The sequence below is a fragment of the Vipera ursinii genome (assembly GCF_947247035.1).
Source record: "Vipera ursinii genome assembly, chromosome: 4".
Taxonomy (NCBI): Eukaryota; Metazoa; Chordata; class Lepidosauria; order Squamata; family Viperidae; genus Vipera; species Vipera ursinii.
The window spans coordinates 63665262-63685151 of NC_139514.1; positions in this window are offsets into that span (position 1 = coordinate 63665262).

Below are 19890 nucleotides of genomic sequence, written 5' to 3' on the forward strand. Positions count from 1 at the left end.
CTTAAAATACCAACATGGAAGAAGACCAGGAACAAAATGTATTTATAGATGAAGATCAATAAACTCTTGCTATGTTAAAAACACTAATCCAAATTCTTACCACAACCAATGAAATACTAAGAGGCTATGTGAAGGAACAAGAAGACAGCCCAGATATGAAAGCCCAAACTTTGACCACAATTAAAGAACCATCTATACAAAATACAATAGAAAAAAATGAAACATTCAAGTACCATGACAGAAGAATCTACTATTAAACAAATATTGATATTTGAAAATCCAGAAAACACATTGACAACCTGAAAAAAGGAAAAAAGGTTTCTTATACAACTCAGAAGGAACTAGAGGATCTAGAAAAAGAACAGTTGGATGAGAAGACAAACAATTCAGAACAACTACATCGATATGGAAGAATAAAGAGATGACCCACTAGACTTACAAGTCCTCTCAAAAAAATGGTGATCGGATGGTTTTGCCAATATCAATATTAAGCTGACTTTGTAATAATGCCGCTTGGGGAGTGTGTGAAAGCCCTAATAAGCAGGCATATACATAGAATGAAGGCTACTGCCAAGCTTGTAAGCCGCCCTGAGTCTTCGGAGAAGGGCGGGATATAAATGGAATTAAAATAAATAAATAAATAAATAAAATAATATACATGATATTACAAGGAGATTGGTTCGATGACCCAAAAACAAGGACATGGAAGATGATTTGGCAAAGGAAAAAAGCTAGAATAAGACTCAAGAAGAATGGAGTTTCGACCATCTTATTGAAATCTGAAACAGAATGTACTTAAATAGATAAGATGTGTATGTTGAACACAAGACATTGTTATGAACTGAGATAAAGAAAAATTTGGGGTTATTAAAATGTAGCAGTATAAATACTAATAACTAATTTGAATATTGATTTGTGCATAAAGGTCATGTAAAGGTGAATAGATAAGCTAAAAACTTACTGTTGAAAGTAATAAATAGGTCTATATGGAATGTTAAAAATGAAAATTATCAGTTTAAGCAAGAGATAGCAGATATAAAGAGGAAGAGAGGAAGCATTAAATATTGAAATAAAAAGAAACTTTGATTACTACTTAAAAAAACAACTGAAAATTAGCAAAAAGGAAGGATATCATATTGTATCCTTAACTTGTTGACATAGAAGGTGAGAAGTTAAGTAAATGGGATGTGCATTTTGAATATTAGATTTTGTGAGGAATGGTGATAGATGAATTGGGAGTATACTAAAAATCTTGGGAATGATAAATATCAAACATTAAATCTAAATGTTAGTGGAAATTAAAATTGAAAAATCTATTAGGTCATTGATTGTCTAAAAGATTGTATGTTAAAACAATTAGAATATGTGTAAACTAAAAACTATGGATATATGTAAGAAAGTTATTTTCTATGTGATGGATAGGATAAAACTTGTCTTTTAATTTACAAATACACAGTATATATGAAGGGAAAAAGAGAGGAAATATTTATGTAGCAATTTGAAATCTGTACTAATGATATCTGTATGCAATTGAATTACTACTACCGAGCCACCAAGTTGCTTTTCAAATATGTGAATGTAATATCAGAAAATTAATAAAAATTTGTATAAAAAAATAAAGTTTGCTGCTGTCTGCTCCCTCAACAAAACAAGAACTCAAGAGTCTCATTCTTAACTCTCTGTCATAATTAAGCTCAGCCACACATACGTTGTGTCTGAATCCCTTATGTATTGAAATCCAGCTGACAGGTTTCTGTGGAGCATCATTGTAAAGCAATAGAAAAGCAGATCTTTCAACTGATGGTGGATTATCTGGCAATAGTTGGATGCTATATTGCCAGAAGGATAGATTCGTCCATATTATGGTGTATGCTGGTTTGAAATGCCAATAATGATATAGATCTAGCAAAAGTTACCATATGTGTATTGATCTATGTGGAAAATATCCCAAATCCATAACTGCATAATCCTAATTAAAATATCACAACAGGGAATGTAAGCTTTTGAATGCTACAGAACCAACAAGGATTATTCTTATTTATTATTATTATTTATTAAAGTTTTATACCGCCCTTCTCCCGAGGGACTCACGGTGGTGTACAGGGCAATAAATATCAAAATGTAAATACAAAAGTTAAAAAAGAGATTAAAAAGAATTAAATAATTATGCCCAATAATACAATACTAAAAATGTGTTAAAACTTATTTAAATCCAACCCCAAACCCATCAGACCAGGCCAGATTGTTCAAATAGATAAGTTTTTAAATCACGCCGAAAGGAGCGCAGGTCGAGGGCCATCCGGAGCTCAACCAGGAGGCGGTTCCACAGGTCTGGCACGCCCACAGAGAATGCCCTCCCCCGGGGGCCACCAATCAATATTCTTTGATCGGAGGCAACCTGAGGAGGCCCTCTCTGTGGGAGCGCACTGGACGGATGGAAGTTGATGCCAGCAGCAGGTGCTGCCGTAGGTAATCCGCACCCATGCCATATAGGGCTTTGTAGGTCATAACCAGCACATTGAATCTCACCCAGAGGGCAACCGGCAGCCAATGCAGCTCGCGGAGCAGAGGTGTAACATGGGAGTATCGGGAGACCCCCAACACAACTCGCGCAGCTGCATTCTGCACCAGTTGAAGCCTCCGGGTGGTCCGCAAGGGCAGCCCCATGTAGAGAGCGTTGCAGTAGTCCAAACGAGAGGTCACGAGCGCATGAGTGACTGTACGCAAGGCATCCCGGTCTAGATAGGGCTGCAACTGGCGCACCAGGTGAACCTGGGCGAAGGCCCCCCTAGTCACAGCTCCTATATGATCTTCTAAGGAGAGCCATGAATCTAGAAGGACCCCCAAGTTGCGAGCCCTATCTACGGGAGGTAATAGCTCACTCCCCCATAGAAAGAGATGGAATATTCTGAATATCCTGAGATGCCGACACGTACAGCCACTCAGTCTTGTCAGGGTTGAGTCGAAGCCTGTTCCTCCCCATCCAGACCCGAACCACCTCCAGGCAACGGGACATCACGTCGAGGGCATCACTGGGCTGGTTTGGGGTCGAAATAAAAAGCTGGGTATCATCAGCGTACTGATGATAACCAACTCCAAAACCACAAATGATCTCACCCAGAGGCTTCATGTAGATGTTGAACAGGAGAGGCGAGAGGACTGATCCCTGAGGAACTCCACAAACAAGGGGCCTCAAGGTCGACCTCTGCCCTATCATGCTTCATTTAGTGACTGTTCACAATTATGATGACAATGAAAACTAACTTTGTGACCAATATTCACATGATCTTTGCAGGCCTATAAAGTAAAGAAAAGCTGAAGTAAGATTATAACCAACCACTTTGCTTAATGACTGGGCTGCTGGTCCCAATTGTAGTTGCTAATGAGGACTACATTTGAAGTACATGGCAGACAATTAGTTCAATTTTTGCATTTTTCTTCCATTCATACATCATTATGAACATTAGTTTCTTAGTATAAGCAGGGCTTTTTTTCTCATAGAACACTCAGAACGGTGTTCCAGCACCTTTTTTTTGCAAAAAAAGCTGCCTCTATTGGCTTTAGGAGTAGGCAATCTTGGCTCTTTTTTATGACTCGTAGACTTCAACTCTCAGAAATCCTGAGCTAGCCACACTGAGGGGAAAGAGAGAGGTTTCCAAGCTGAGCCATGCTGGCTCAGGAATTCTGGGAGTTGAAGTCCTTGAGTCATAAAAGAGCCAAGGTTGCCTACCCTGCACTAGAGGAGGACATTAAAATTATTTACAAGGTTACTTCTTTAGGAACTAAACTTTTAAAATCTAAAGCAGCTAATTCAAAAAAGCCAACAGGAAAGAACCTCACATTTTTCATGTGCTGCTGTCTTTTGGAAGGTAAAATTAGATAACAAAATAATCTATTTCCTATGTTAACACCTCTGCAATGAAATAAAAAAGGTAACAGGAAAGAAATGAGAAACATTTTTCTCAATGTAATATGTTTAATTTAGCTGATGCTAGGAAAAAAAATAGTATATTTTGTACACTCTTGAAAACTATTTTGAATCTATAACCATCTATTTAAACTAAACCACTTTAAATAAACAATTCTTAAGAATGAAATATTCTTAATTTGGACTTTACTTTGACTGTTGACTAGTTTTGAGTGTTGTGTGTTTTGAAAAATAGATTATTTAGAATCTAGTTATGTTGCACTTCAGTCTTTAAATAATTAACCTAGTATATACAGAACAATATATGATGTTTTCCATGGTGAGCTTAACATCAATAACATTTATTAAAAAGGCTAAAATAATTTCTGGTGATATTATCTGTACATTAAAATTTTGTTTAGTCACAATCTTTCACTTTTCACATTCTGGACAAGCAGTGGTCATGTATCCTAGCAAAAGATGTTACATATGTGCATAAGTGTAGTCAGTAGCATATGCCTTTTTAAAAATATCAAACATGCAAAGAAACAAAAATAAGTCCAAAATATCTGTATTACATCCAGAAATGCCAACTTTGCAACCAGTATTTCTCATCCATAACTATGGCACCCTAAGGATACCTGCATGCATGCAAATGCTTCTCTGGGATCAGTAACACATCAGGGATTGCTTTTTCCTTCCAGTAACAGATTGCTGGGAAATACCAAACATGGCCTTGAGAATTCCAATGTTTGTTACAAATTTTTCTGGATGTAGTTGGAAAGAGGCTGTTTGGCGCTGGAGACCACTGCCATGAGGAACACAGCTCTGGGTTGGGGTTCAGAGCAGCTCCAGGTGGGGGCTCAGCATGGGCTGCAGTGTGGCAACTGTGGGGAGGGGAATCCCCATGGCGGCTGTGGGAAGGTGAATCCCCATGGCATGTGGCTCCGAGCCACAGGGGCGGGGGTGCAAAGGACGGGCAAGACACCGGCATTGCTCCCAGTGACAGCACCTCTGAGTTCCAGCACCTTTTTTTAAGAAAAAAAGCACTGAGTATAAGGAATGCTAAAATAAATTGATATCTATGTATGGCCATTGTAACAGACCGGGGTTTAGGCCCTTTGCTTCTGATCTTGCCTGCTTCAACTCTCACAATGATCAATCCCCAAATTATGCAGGAATATCAGTCAGGATGGAAGAGTTCTAAATGTGTATTCTTTTATGACATTTTGACTCACCCTGATAAATGCATTACCCAGCCATGGATTTGGGATTATAAAATGTGCTACACTGTGTATCTTTTGGATCATGTATATTTGTGAACAGGAATTTGTGAAGTAAAATGGATTAAATGAAAGATAATGCAAGGAGGAAAAACATGCAATTTATTATCTGTATAGATACATGTCATTGTAGATGTAAAATGCTGATCAAGTGACAGCAATATAGAGATGATAAGAAAAATCGAAGCAAAGAGAAAAGTGGGATAGAAGTGGTTATGACTTTACTACAATCATCATAAAACACAGGAAGCTTGCAAAAAAAGGAATTTTCCCTTTCTTGATGTCCAAAGTCTGATGATATGATTGTAAGAAAATAGCACGCAATGCAACAGAGACAGATTTAAACTCTTGACCTTTATCTAGTGTCTATATTCTAGACACCTCAGTTTTTAGCACAAATACAGGTAGTCCTTAAGTAACAACCACAATTGAGCCCAAAATTTCTGTTGCTAAGCGAGACACTTGTTAAGTGACCTAGGAAAATACTTTTATTCATTCTACCATTGTTTTGTGGCCCAAACAACATTGGTCTTAGTACTGCATTAGGCAATCATTTCAATGAGCCCGAATGAATTATTTTTGCTTTAAAATATTTGCCAACTCTTTGCCGACAGATTTGCTGATACAGGCTAACACAGAGTTCTCATCTATCACATGTCATTGAAATGTAAGATAGAATTCGTTAACTGGAGAATATATAAGAATACATGCTGGTTCTTTAAATTAAATTAAAGGATTACAGCCTAAGTTCTAATGCTGACAGGTAGCAAAGCCCATTTGAAGTCACATTATTTTCCTGCCACACTAGTATTTACTGTATTTAATGAAACAGGCTGAATAATGTGGCAGAGTATAAATTGGCTGAATAGTGAACCATCCTTCACTACCAAGTGCAATGTTCGACAAGACACTGAAAAACCTTTGAAGCAAGCTACCTAAAAAAGAATGTCTTTACTAGAGTGATTTTCTATTACAATATTGACAGTAATGATTTATCCTTGTATTAATGATTATTTCCATTAGAAAATAGCCTCCTGAAAAGGAATTGAATCAAAGCCTATGTAAGAATAAACCTAGAAATACAGGAATGAAGAAACTATGTTGAGTAAATAAAATGCTACTATATTAATAGAAGAGTTCTTTAATGGTAAAAAACATGTAAGTTTGTTAAAATCTTTCTTTTTCAAAAAATTTATCAAAAATCACTGTGGGTGAGATAAAGGACTCCTCTGAATAGAGAACTTCAAGGGTTGAGGGAAGTCACTCTTTATTAAGAATACTTATCAGATTGATTTTCAATTTGCCTCCATAGAAAGGCCTCCTTTGTTTAATACCTTGAGAATATACATTGGACTTTGATGGGAAAAAAAGACAAATGTGTTTCTGAAACTAGGCAATCCAAAAATTTGTGAATATATCCTTTTCATAAGTTATAGAATAACAGCCACTTGAAAAGATTTTGTATTTCAATTATTTATCTTTCAACAACTGGCCAAATGGAGAATTCAAAATAGCTGCTGTTCCAAACGAGTAAATGTTTGGATTCTATAGACTGGTATGAAGAATTTTAAATTTCATGTCATTTAACATCATATTGAGTGGACATGTTCTCTGTTTTAACAATGTGACTTATTCATTATGTGCCATCAGGTTGTTGACTCTTAGTGACCACATATTTTTCCCCATTGCAACCTGTACCTAATCTGGTCTTACAAGTGTTCTAATGAGGCACTCATTGCCACTCCCTCCCATCTCAGAAGTATTAAAAGTCTTGTTCTTCTGTTTCTTTAGAGTCGAACCTTTGCTTCACAAGAGTGTTACAGGGAATTCCATGGTTTGCATTATTCTAATTTTTGTAGGTATAGACAGATCTCAGCATCTGAATTTTTTTTAAAGCCTTGTCACACAAAACCTGTGTCAGTACCCAATCTAAATTTTATTAGTTCTATGGATCATAGACTCCACAATTCTAGGACATATTGCCCAAGCAACTGTGGGAAGAATCCAGAGAAAGAAATATTTTGGGAAATATTATAAAGGCAGAATATATTTCCCCAAAGGAATAATGGAGAAGTTTCTTAAAAAGACAGAAATTTCTCCTCCTCCCCATCCCCCACAGCCAGACAACTTAGCAGAAACCAGCTTTTAGAAATGCAGATGTAATAATTCATTCAGGAAGGAATAATCCATTGGAGCTGCCAGCTAGAAGCTAAAGAGATTAGGAAGACAAAGACCCTTAAACCTATATACCCCACCCAAATTCCAAAACAGGACATAATAGGATTAACCCACCAATACTAAAAGGGCACTCTCAGACTCAGGTCAAAGTACATGACACAGAAAATACAAAGCCCCAAACAGGAACAGGAAACAACCTCAAGAGAGCCCCAGAAGGTATAAAAGCCCACCACTTTGCTCCATGTGGTCATTTTTTTTTTCAGAGCCATCTTTCTGTCTGGCTCTCCTCTTTAATAAACTACAACCTTCTTTTTGAAGCAGTCTCCATGTTGTTTATTCCCGACTTAGACTGGACCTTGATGAAGATTTTTCCTTCAACACATTTGATGGGTCACCCTTCTCTTACTCAGATCTAGAAAAGAGAATATACAGTATTCTAAAGATTGTATGTTGACAGCACAAGGTAACATTTGGCTCACTGATAATTGACCTAATTATTAATAATCAATACTTATTTAGATATTTGTTTGATAACCATGGTATAGAAAAAAGAAAATTAGGCTCACTGCTGTATGGACTATTTTGCACAAGGGATCTGCAGTAAAAGTCTTAATGAAGTAAGCTCAGGTTATGTTAGGAAGCTAAGAAAAGGAGTATCTCTCAGATGACATTTTAAATTTGAAGTAAGGCTGGCCCAAAATATTTGCTTTCCCAAGTTCTAATCCACAGCAATCAACTCAGTCAAGGTATTTGGGCCCTAAGGCAGACAATTTTCTGCACTCTCCTTTCCCATAGCATTGTTATATTTTAACCAAGATTTTGCTTTCATAATATCTCAAATCACTTGCCTGTGGCAGACTGTTCACTTTAATTACAGGGCTATAACTGGTTTGAAGGCACTTTATTAACTGCCTTCATATCTGCAATCCATATTTTTAAATACTGTGAGATAGCCTTTACAATCCCTAAAGCTTTAGATAGATCTAGTTAAATTTCACTGACGTTCAGAGACCTAAAAAGCAGTCTGGGAAATCTCATCATTTATGCACATGGTGTTTTTATTTCTCATATAAGCTTAGGATTTTAATAAAATTTGTTATCTGAAAAAATGCTGCCAAACTCCTAATCTTTGACTGTCACAGCCAAAGAGGTGGCTCTTCTCCAAAAATGTTTATCATGTGACCAGTTTATTAAATTGGCATCATTTAATCCAATTTCTGCTTTTACAAAGTGTATCTATAATTGGAGAAAACTGCCCCATATTTATAAATACTTTCTACTGAAGTTATCAGTAATTATCTAATCTGTCAGTATTTTTTAAAGTTTAAATCTTCTTACTTAAGCAGGTGAGCTGTAAACATAGGTCTGCTTGGTAAAACGTCTTGCCTTCCAAAACTGCCAATATATGCGTATCTTTCATTTCACAGATTCTCAGTTGGGAAAAAATAGTTAAATATAGATTTTATATTTAAAAGAAGCAATGGAAAGTGATTATGTAGGATGACTAGAAAGTTATATCTAGCTAGAACATCAGAAAAAGAAAAGAGTGCATTTTGATAGGCAATAAGGAAAAAAGCAACTTGTTTTCAGAAATACAGTCCAGACTGTTGGAAGTCAATGGCTACTGGTTTCCTACACATATTCCACCTGAAGCGCTCAAAGGTATTTCTTGTTAAATGCCTTTGAATTATTGGCTTTTAAGAAATACTTTGATAATGACAAAACAAGCCCATATCAGAAAAGCAGATGACATTCCACGGCAAGTGGTATAAATTATTGATGCTGACTGTTCTATCACCTCTGAATGTTACCTTGAAAAAAAACAGTTGAATAAAGCATGATTTCCGAATGATACATTGTGTGGCTTAATGGTTTTTAAATGCTGTCTTGAAGAACGGATGCATACTCAAAGGTGGTATGTTCTGCTAGAGGCTAATCAGGCCAATGGTAAGTCTGTTACAGGATGGTCTTCACTTTTAAAAACAAGGAAGAAGTCCAATGCATTCTGACCAAATATGAGTAAAACATTTTATTAAAGGTTACTTTGTAGCAAATAAGGCAGCTATTTTTCCATCATTCCTGCACCTGCATGTAGTTGCCTAGTGAGTCCAAGGAACATCTGCAGGGCCAAATAAAGTCACCTGGGTCTACTCTGAGTTGGATTCTGGCCATGTAGTTCTTTGGAATTGTCTGTGGCACTGTTTAGTTTGATTAAATGTTAAGACTTTGAGTCTATTAGTCCTGGGGAAGTGGACAAGATCTTCAAGGCTTTAAGAACAGCTACCTGGGTATTGCACATATGTCCCTCCTAGCTGGATAAGGCTCTCTGAGAGACAACACAAGATGAGAACCAAGTAGTGGTGAATACATCTTTCAGGAAAGGGTACCGTATTTTTCGGACCATAAGACGCACCTGACCATAAGACGCACCCAGTTTTTAGAGCAGGAAAACAAGAAAAAAAATCTGAACCAAATAGTACCGGTATACTAAAACAGGGTTTTTCAACCTTTTCATCCATTGTACCACTTTTAGGACAAGGCAATGTCCGAGTACCACCAGTTGCCCAGCAAGGTATCAAAAACTTGACACCCCCCAAAAAAAGGAAAAAAAAATGATAAAGTACAGGTAGTCCTCGACTTACAACAATTCACTTAGTGACTGTTCAAAGTTACAATGGCACTGAAAAAAGTGACTTATGACCATTTTTCACACTTATGACCATTGCAGCATCCCCAGGGTCATGTGATTTACATTCGGATGCTTGGCAATCGATTCATATTTATGATGGTCACATTGTTCCAGGGTCATGTGATTGCCTTTTGCAACCTTCTGACAAGCAAAGTTAGTGGGGAAACCAGATTCACTTAACAATCATGTTACTAATTTAATTTCTCTCTCTCCTTCTCTTTCTCTTTCTCTCTTCCCCTCCTTCTTTCTTTCTCTCTCCTCTCTCTCCCTCTTTCTCTCTCTCTCCCTTTCTCTCCCTCTCCCTCTTTCTCTCCCTTTTTTTCTCTTTCCCTCTATTTCTTCCTTTCTTTCTCTCCCTCTATTTCCCTCCCTCTTTCTTTCTCCTTGTCTCTCTCTCCCTCTTTCTCTCTCTCTCCCTTTCTTTCTCTCCCTCTCTCTTTCCCTCTCCCTCTTTCTCTCTCTCCCTCTATTTCTCTCCCTTTCTTTCTCCTTCTCTCTCTCCCTCTCTCTCCCCCTATTTCTTTCTCCTTCTCTCTCTCCATCTCTTTCTCTCCCTCTCTCTCTCTTTCTCTCTCTCTTTCTCTCTCTCTTCCTCCATCTCCCATTGTCCCTTTTTTCTTTCCTTCCTTCCTTTCTTCCTTCCCTCCCTCTTTGTCCTTCCCTCTCTGCATTAGAGTAGTACCCACGGAGGCGGCCTTGCGGGCCCAGCTTTCTCTTGCAGAAAGCAAGCTGAAACAGAGTGAGGGAGATTGCCAGGAATGCGAGATCGGAGTTTCTCAGCACATGCCGATTCGTGCTCCTGGCAATCTCCCTTGCTTTCCACTTGCGGAGGTTGGGGCTGGCCATACGGATCACCTTTGGACCATAAGACGCATCCTGTTTCTATTTCTTCCATAGGAAAAGCAAATTATTTTCTCAAACAAAATAACTTTAGAAATCAAGCAAAGTGCTTGAAATTATACACTATGTACTAGCATTGATATTAATCCTTTTTTTAAAAAAAAATCAATTAATGCTTAATTTTAACCCCTCTTTGTGGATTCATAGACCTAAGATTCAAAGCAGCACAAGTCTTGATGCTTCTTCATATATCTCAAAGCAAACACATTAAACCAAGTAAATCTTTTCAGGAGTTCTGTTCTATTTGTAGAATTTTAATGTAAGTGAATACTTTTTTGTGCTTTCATACTTTTTGTGATATTTGCATTGCTGTATTGTAATTATTGTTTTGTTGGTATTTTTATTATGATAATTATTTTCTATAGTTCATTTATTGCCTAAATTTGAATGCTATTTTTTATTACCAACTATCTCAGAAACTACTTTTCTGAGCAATGTCATGCAACTATACAAAAATGTGAAAATAAATCCCCAGCTTGACATATTAACTCTACATAAATTGTTTTCTCAGTGATAAGGAAGGTATAGTCTGCCAAATACTACTTGGCTCTAACTTCTACCTGTCAACTAGAATATTTAGTGGATGATATTGTTGGAATTGTGGTGAAGTATTATCAGGATAACCATAATTTCCAATCTTTCTCCTAAGTGAATCTTTGTATTCTCAGTCATATTTGTTATAAGAATGCTAGTGCACTGTTATTGCCACCTACAGTTCAAAGTTTAAAAACATCAGCAACATCCTGTCACTTAAGATCAATGCCCTGCTAGGACAAAGGGAGATTATTTTTTTACACAGAATTTATATGACTGGATTGACAAATCCTTTTTGACTTGCTAACCTTTACAAGGAAGAAACAATCTGTAAATAATTCCAAGAATTTTTCAATTTTAGTGTGAAATCACAGAATACAAACTCTGTTAATATTCCAACAGGATACATCACAAACATAAATATTCTAAATCCTTTTAGGTATCTTATAGTATATAAATTTGGGGTCACCATAAGTATTCTGATTTGTACAAACATTCTTTATTTAGTTATTATTATGAAATGTTTGCATATTTGGGCAGAACAGCCAATGTTACTCATTTTGTTTGGCACAGAGAGAAAGGGAGAAAAATATGTTATTATTATGGTTGGTCACGCAGTTAGCAGGGTGTGGCATTTTTGTCAATCTTTCAAGTGCTTCCCAAGGACCTAGGATAGGCAGATGTTCTTTAATAATATTGTAGGTATTATCACCAGATATAAGCACTTTCAAGCAAAGTTGCCTTTTGCAACTGACTGGTTGTGAATTTGTCAATGCTGACGGTGTTCAAGTGGTTTTGTAGGTGTTTTGGAATTATTGTACATCCAAATCACTTGTTACTATTTCCTTTTTGCTTTATTTTACTACAGTTGTTCTATTTCTATGTGCAGGTCTTTATATTTTGAGATTTTCTCTAGTCCTTTTTCTTCTCTTCTGCTGTCTTCAGATATTGCAATGCTATCCAGACTTTTTTGTCGTTATCAACAGTGCTTAAGTCTGGGTTGTTGTGTGGCACATACTTGTCTGTTTGAATTCTAAAGTTGCAGAGCACTTTAGCTTCTTCATTTTTTACTATTTTGTCTGTTTTGTGATTCTACCATTTCTTGTTTGCAGACTAGTGGTATTTCTTGCAGGTGTTGCAATACTCCAGTTTTGCTTTTTTTGTCTTACTGTTGTTTGTAACTAGTCTATGAGATCTTGTAACAGCTAACTAGGTGGTTCACTGTTTCTTCAGTTTGTTTGCAGAGATGACATTTGCTGTCTGTTGTATTCTCAGTAATGGCTTTATATGCATTTGATCTTAAGACTTGTTCTTCTGCAGCCAGAATTAGCCTTTGTCTCTTTCTTTTACTTTCCTGCTCTTAGTCATTGCTAGGACTTTTTGCTATCTATTTTGACCAATAGTTGATTTTTTTAATGTATTGGCCATTTAATACTTTGCTTTGCCATGTTTCTTTTCTATTCTTCTTTTGGTCTTTATAGGCCAGCTTGGTCACTTTGGCATCCATTAAATCTTCATAGTGTACTAGTTTTACTGTATCATCTTCACTGTCCTTGGAAATTCTTCCAATGTTCTTTATACTTTTCTTGTGTACTTGCAACATTCCATACCGCTTATGTTCTTTGGTAAATAGAGTGTGTCATCTTCACTGCATGGATGAAAAGCATGATTTATTGTCATTGTTTTCTGGTCTTCCTATTCAGGGCTTTTAGCTCTACTTGAGTCTAGTCTATTCCAACTGTGTACCTAAATATTGGAATTGGCAATGTATTATTTGCCAGGATGGTATTTCCACCACTGGTTGTTATTATAATTATTTCACATTCCACCTTTATCAGGAATGACAAGATTACCTATTACAGCAATCACACACAAACCAATTAAATAAGAGAGAACATTGCTGTAATATCATTCTTCTCTCCATCCCAGAATAAAATTTGAAACAGAATCTCCAAGACCCTGGGTGATATTTAAACTATGAAACATTTTTTTTGCTCTTTAAAGGTATTGATAAATCAATGTATAGATAGTAGATACAAGACAAGAGGAGATTATCTGTCCTATTTATGGTCCCTTGAAGAAGTGTTCTTTTCAGAACCATGATGATGCATTTCGTAGAACTCTACCAAGAGCCCAAAAGAGAAGAAAATCTGTGCTCATCACTGAGAAGCAATGATTAATGGTGATTATGGTGATTAAAGATGAACAATAGGTCCTGGATATTTTTGGTTTTTCAACCCACTCCCAACTCTTCAACAGATGACAAGTGCAGTACACAGCTGCAGGATTATTCAGATTCCTTCTTTTTGCAGTATTAGGAGTTAAGCAGCTATAAACCTCCTTATATTTATGGTTTTCCATCTCTTATCTCTTATCTCTCTCTCCCTCTCTCTCTCTCATTTCCTTTTAGGTAGGTATTATATCCTTGAATATTAATTTAGCAGTGGCAGATTCTGTAACTTTGAATCTATTTGTCTTCTCTCACTCACTGAATTTTAAAACATACTCGTTTCAACATTTTAAACAGCAGAGAAATTACTACTAGATTCATTAATTGCTTTTTTGTATAGATCAAATTGAGGGGAACATCTGGAAGTGCAAACTTAATTCCTGGTCATAGTAAAAAAAAACTAGAAGTGAGACAATAAGCTGAGTCCATACAATGATTTAAACATTAATATGGTTTGATTAATTTTTGATTTATGAAGCCAGTTAATCATCTTTCCAAACAAAATTAGACCAATTTAGCATTCTGTGTGACCCACACTGTTATGGCTTATTCAAAGGAACTGATCCAAAGTGAACTAGGCAAATCTAATCAATAAACACATAATTGTTCAGCCTAAATTGTCTTATTCAAGAGTTGTCTAAAAGACTATATTTTCATTATTTGGGTACATCTTGTGGTAAATTTGGAAATACAGCAATGTAGAATGAAGTGATTTTACTACTGGAAAAAATTAATGTTATGATTTTATTACACTTATTTTGTATCATTACCTGATTTGTTTTCAAGCCTAGGTAGGCAGACAGACAGACAGACAGACAGACAGACAGACAGACAGACAGACAGACAGATGATAGATAGACAGACAGATGTTCATATCTTCATAGAGTTCTTTCATACTCTAAAATATTTTAAATATTACATAATTCGATTATTGTCTTCTTTTCACAATTTGTGCTTATGTGTACATTAAGTTCTTCAATAGATGATATCTTAGAGAAGCCCTGCCTTTGAAAGACTAAATGTTGGTGTCTAATAAATATTCTTTTATTTTTCTAACTATGTCAAATGTAATTATAATTCTGCTGTAATAATTGTGTGAGTCTTATTTGTATAAAATATACATGTGTGGTGTGTATATGTTCCAATAAGAATCACACAATTCTAAACATATACTTATGCACACACATGTAATTTTTTATTCATTTTTATTCATTGTTTTGGATAATATGATTGAAGAAGAATTAAAAAGATAATTAATAATTCACACATATCTTTCTGTAAAGCATCTTCTTTACAGGCAAATATATACAAAAAGAAGTAAAATATTACAAAATGTTATAAATATTACAAAAAAAGAATAAAAAAGAAAGTAAAAAGTAACAATCACGTTCATTATATCCTTTTGTAAAAAAGAAGGAGCCTTTTTCAGGTACTGATCCCATGGAGACTAGATATTCAGTGACATCACCACTATGATGTATTAAGACTTGCACATACAGTGGTATTATTTGAACAAGACCTCTGTTTTCATACAACAACTATGGTGCTGTTGTTCATTCTCACACAACCTAATTTATTCTTGATTTTTTTTTTTTGCTTCTTCCCTTATTATCAAATATATTGGTTGCTAGGGCCACAAATAGTTATAAGGTAAAGAGGTTGGTTGAATTAATGGTTGCTGTCACTGTATAATAATAGCTACTATGAACAGCTCCAAAAAGAGCATCTGGGCCTGTCTTTCAGGAAATATTTCTCTCGTTCACACACACACACACACACACACACACACACACACACACACACACACACATATATATATATATATATATATATATATATATATATATATATATATATATATAGAGAGAGAGAGAGAGAGAGAGAGAGAGAGAGAGAGAGAATAAATACTTCTTAGTCACATTGGTTAAAAATTAAACAGATGGACTCAAAAAGATAGGATAATTTATTTATTTATTTATTTATTCGTTTTATATACCGCCCTTCTCCCGGAGGACTCAGGGCGGTGTACAGAGCAAAGTAAGTATACAATAAAGCAACAATAAAACAAATAAAACCCCAAATCTATCAGGCCAGGCCGGCTTGCTGGAATAGATAGGTTTTTAAATCTCGCCGGAAGGTGCGAAGGTTGGGGGCCATCTGGATTTCGGCTGGTAAGCGGTTCCAGAGGATTGGCGCACCTACCGAGAATGCTCTCCCCCTGGGGGTCACCAGCCGGCATTCTCTGACCGGTGGCACCCTAAGGAGGCCTTCTCTGTGGGAGCACACAGGACGGATGCACAATAAGCAAACACCCTCTAGTTACAACCAATAGTTTTCTTCTTGGGGACTTGCTATTTTTTTTCTTCCTTTAGAGCAGGGGAGTCAAACTTCCGGCCTACGGGCCGGATGCATCATGATGAAACCGCACCCTCCCCATTGCCGGCAATGGGGAAAAAGTTGCGATACTGTTAGAATATGTTGTTGAAAAAATGGTTTGTTTAACAGAGTATTATTAATACACAGTGGAAGTTGTACTGGGACTTTTAGGCAAACAGTAATGCACTAACACGAGTTTTATAACTTATTTTTACTCAGACAACAAAAAGAAACACAGTAAGAAATAGTCCAAATATCAATCCAGTATCATGCACATAAAAGTCAGTCCATAAAAACATAGTATCAAAATACAAAAGCTGCTTACCAATATCAAAAACAATATACACTGTAGCAAGCAGTTGATTCTTGAGAGAATAAATATCAGGTTAGCAAACAAGAGAACAAGAGGTATCCAAACACTAACATCAAACACATATACAAGAGCAACTATGTGTAACATCTAACTCTCTTTTATGTGGAATAATTACAGCCACACCCTTAGGCCGTTTAACTCCTTAAAGGTGCTTTTACTCCATTATATAATATTGTCACCCAAATCAAGTTTAATCTCTAACAATCTCCCCTTTTGAGTGGCATATTATACATATATTTTTACAATCTCAAATTACACATATCACAAACAGATTTATGCTTTATAGCACCCTGAGCTTTAGTAAACTGGTCAGCAATATTATCTTCAGTTGCACAATATTCCAGTTTAATCAAATTATCTTTAACACATTGTCTGACATTTAGATACCGTAGATCCGTATGTTTTGATCTAGTTTTCACTGCAGCATTAGTTGCTAATTTTATAGCTGCTTGATTGTCTTCATACACTTTTATTGGTTCATTACAATGTAAACCCATATCAAACAATAATTGTTTCCATACCAATAGCTCAGTACATAATAAAGATAAACAAGAAAATTCAGATTCAGTTGTTGATAAGCTTATATGCTTCTGTCTGTTAGACCTCCATCCTACTAAAGCGTTTCCCAATAATACAACCAATCCTGAAGTGGATTTCCTGGTTACAGTATCAGATGCAAAACTAGCATCTGCAAATGCTTTTAGTTCCAATTCCTTTGTTGGCTCTAGATATAGAGAATAATGTATGGTGTGCTTCAAATATCTTAAAACTCTTTTCGCACCTTGCCAACATCTGGTTGTAGGATTCTCACAATATCTAGCTAAATGATTAACTGTAAATGCTATGTCAGGTCTTGACCAGTTACATAAATACATCAAGCTGCCTATTAATGATTGATATATCTTTTTATCAAAGACATTGCTGTTATCTGCTGAACTCTCAAAACCTTGAACCATAGGTGTTTTTACTGGTTTACAGTTTTCCATATTATAACGTTTCAGCAAACCATTAATTTTTTTAGCTTGAGACAGTTTAAATCATTTACTAGTCCTGACAATATCCAGCCCTAGATAATGACTAATAGCTCCTAGATCTTTTACTCTAAATTTTCTTTTTAACCCTGAAATTATTCTTTCAGTTTCTGTTTCATCTTTTGCTATAATAGCAATATCATCAGTGAATAATAATAACAATGATAATTCACTATTTTGCTGTTTTATAAATAAACAAGGATCTGCAATACTAGCTTTAAATCCCAAACTATTTAACTCTTTTACTAAACATCTATTCCACTCATAACCTGACTGTTTTAAACCATACAAACTCTTATTCAGTTTCCAACAGTACCCTACCTTACTTTCTATTCCTGATGGAACTTTCATATATATATCATGGTTTAATGTTGCATGCAAATAAGCAGTTTCAATATCTACATGTTTTATACTATAATTCTTATTTGCTGCCCAAACTAAAGCAGTCCTAAGAGTGGAAGCTCTTAATGTTGGGGAAAATACTACATCATAATCACTATTATTCTGTGCAAATCCTTGAGCAACTAATCTTGCTTTATGTATTACCTCTCCTGTAACACTTTCTTTCAGTTTAAAAACCCATTTACATCCAATTAACTTTTCTGTTTTAGGTATTTTAACCTCTTGATAAACATTAAGATCTTGCAAAGACTTTATTTCTTTATCCATAGCTACTTTCCAATTCTTTCTTTCATTCTCAGGATACATTTTTATTTCTTCAACATTAGAAGGTTCAATGTCTATTTGACAAATTAAACCTGCCTCAAAACGATCAGGCTGTCGTCTTTCCCTGTTAGACCTTCTGAGAATTATTGGACTTATAGGTACATTTACATTATTATCTTCTTCCTCTCCTGTCTCCCCTATCAGTGGTTCTTGTTTGATCTCTCTAGCAGGTTCCTCCTCTTCTTTATCACTTTCATTTGAAGAGTTAGTTAAATCTTGTTGAGGAATATATACAATATCTTCTACCCTTTCCCAGCCTGACTGTTCTTGAAAAACAGCGCTAGAACTACAATAAATGTTTTTAGTACCTTTCTCCCAGAACTGATAAGACTTATGGTTTAACTCATAGCCAACAAAAAATAATTGTTTAGCTCTATGTTCTCCTTTATTTCTTATTGAACTTGGAATATGTACCCAAGCAGGTGTCCCAAATGTGTGAATATAACTAAGATTTGGTTTTCTCTTATACCATAAGGTATAAGGAATGTTACCTGTAGCTGAACTAACCACATTGTTTAAAATATGATTAGCACATTTTGCTGCTTCTCCCCATAAGCTATCAGGTAAACCAGAATCTTCAATCATAGATCTAATCATAGCTTGCAATGTTTGGCCCCTCCGTTCAACAAATGCATTATGCTGAGGTCTATAAGGAGCTGTACGTCTATGCTCTATTCCCTCTGAAACTAACAGCTCATTGAACTGTTTATTAACAAACTCAGTTCCATTGTCTGTTATTATGGTTTTTACATTTAACTGAGTTTTCCTTTGTACAAACTTGAGCCAATTAGATATTGTTTGTATAGTTTCAGTTTTTGACGTAAGGAGATAACAGAACCCATATCTGCTATAATGGTCTAGAATATTTAATATGTAGCAAGCACCCCCTAAACTGGGTTTCATAGGACCTATCAAATCCATAAATACCAGTTCTAATGGAGTTGTGGTTTTAAATCCATCTAACCTATTAGCTGGTGCTGCCCTGCTCTTTTCTCTACCACATACATTACACTGCAGATATTTCTTACAAGCCTTTAACTTAAACCCATTAGACAAAGCTACAGTTCTTTTTAGTGTATTAAAATTCACATGACCCAATCTTCTATGTAATAAATGAATACATTCATCATGTGGTTTTTGATTTGTACAAGTAGTAGCCATTATTATAGGATCATTGCCAATTACAAACAAACCGTCTTTCATATTAGCTATTAAGTTCACTTCATTCTTTTGAATAAGACATTCCTCCCCTTGGAAAGTAACTTTAAAACCTGCTTCCAATAATGCCTTAACTGATAATAGATTATAATCACATCTGGGAACATATAGCATTTCCAAATTTTGTTTTAAAAATGAACAGTAAACCTTACCCTCTCCAGAGACCTTGACTCTCCAGCCATTAGCCATAGAAATATATTTTTTACTAGACCTTATATTCTCAAAATCCCTTTTTATTTTTGAAATACAGTGTGTAGCTCCACTATCTACCACCCACCAATTGTGGTTATTAGTAGTTCTATTAGCTACAGCTACATTAATCAGCTTTTTATTCTTTCTATGGCTTTCCTTTCTCTGACAATTACTATTCTGACAAAACTTAGCAATATGTCCCTTTAACCCACAATTAAAGCATTTCCTTAAAATATAAGCAGATTCAGTCTTC